The sequence below is a fragment of the Bison bison genome, unplaced genomic scaffold, assembly GCF_000754665.1.
Source record: "Bison bison bison isolate TAMUID 2011002044 unplaced genomic scaffold, Bison_UMD1.0 scf7180017864518, whole genome shotgun sequence".
Taxonomy (NCBI): Eukaryota; Metazoa; Chordata; class Mammalia; order Artiodactyla; family Bovidae; genus Bison; species Bison bison.
The window spans coordinates 8,293,679-8,295,543 of NW_011495071.1; positions in this window are offsets into that span (position 1 = coordinate 8,293,679).

Sequence of the window (1,865 nt, forward strand, 5' to 3'; positions counted from 1 at the left end):
GGGCTCCCCTGCGCTGCCGGAGCCTCGCGCGCCCCTCCACTCGGCTCCGCTCCCCAGCCTGAATAAGCATCGGGGCTCTCTGGCTGCCTCCTTCTGCCTTCATACCAGAGCCCGGAGAGGCCCCTGTCAAAATAAGAGCTCCCCCATCTCGCTCGCCTCCTCGCCCAACCCGGCTCCCCCAGCCTCCCAGTGGTCTGACTCGGTAAGGCGCCCGGCCGGCTAGCGGGAGGCTGGTTGGCCGTGGGGCGGGGTGGGGGTTTCTCTCCCTCCCTCCACCCCATTCCCAAGGACTGGGCAGGAGACGTGCTAACAACATCTCAGGCTGGGGAGAGGTTTGACAAGCCTACCTGCCTATCTACACTGATTGGAAGCAGTGGGAGTTGCCTAGACCTCCCCACCCCACAGTGCACACACACACACACACACACACACACACACACACACACTCCACTAAGTCCCCTCTTCATCGTACCCACCCACATTCATCATGCGCTGAACATCTCTTTATTCACTTTATTCATCGCTCTTTCCTAGTAGACCATGAGGTCCTTGAGGATGAGGACTGAATTTTTTCATCTCAATCCTCAGCAGAGTGCAATGTGGATACTAATAAAGTATTTGTGAAAATGAAACCTTTGTTTTCCTAAAAGAATTCTATCCCAAAGTGCTATGCAAAAACACCCAAGACCTTACAGGAGAATAGATCCAATGAAAAAGAAGTAAAGGGCTTTAAAAAAGCATTTCACATATGTTATATCAACGTTTGCCACAAACCTGTGAGAAATGTTATGGCCCCCGCACACTGATGAGGACACCAAGGCTTGCATTAGTTAAGGACTTCCTCAGGGTTACACTGATAGAAAGTGGCAAGCCAAGGACTAGAGTTTGGGTCTCTTTATCCCAGGGCACTTTCCCTGGATCCCACTGTACCCAAGCACCCAGAATTAATACCAAGAAGGAATAAGCATGGACACTTCAGGAAGGAAGGACACTAGCAAGCCCCTTTGCTCATGCGATTTGATTCCTCTGAGCTCTCCCCTGCTCTTGACCTCCTACTCTTTTGACCACCTATTACATCTATGTCACCCAGCTGAGTACCTACTTGCATGTTTTATCTTCACTCTCCTGTGTGCATGTCGTTGCCCCAAAGATTCTTGAGGGCCCAGACCATGCCTTCCATGCCTCTACATAAACCCACAGCACTCAAGTGCTGGGTTCATAATAGGGATCCAGTAAAAACCTATATGCAGGCCAGGAAGCAACAGTTAGAACTGCACATGGAACAACAGACTAGTTCCAAATAGGAAAAGGAGTATGTCACCCTGCTTATTTAACTTCTATGCAGAGTACATCATGAGAAGCGCTGGGCTGGAAGAAGCACAAGCTGGAATCAAGATTGCCGGGAGAAATATCAATAACCTCAGATATGCAGGGGGACACCACCCTTATGGCAGAAAGTGAAGAGGAACTAAAAAGCCTCTTGGTGAAAGTGAAAGAGGAGAGTGAAAAAGTTGGCTTAAAGCTCAACATTCAGAAAACGAAGATCATGGCATCTGGTCCCATCGCTTCATGGGAAATAGATGGGGAAACAGTGGAAACAGTGTCAGACTTTATTTTCCTGGGCTCCAAAAGCACTGCAATGGTGATTGCAGCCATGAAATTAAAAGACACTTACTCCTTGGAAGAAAAGTTATGACCAACGTAGAAAGCGTATTCAAAAGCAGAGACATTACTTTGCCAACAAAGGTCCGTCTAGTCAAAGCTATGGTTTTGCCAGTGGTCATGTATGGATGTGAGAGTTGGACTGTGAAGAAAGCTGAGCGCCGAAGAATTGATGCTTTTGAACTGTGGTGTTGGAGAAGACT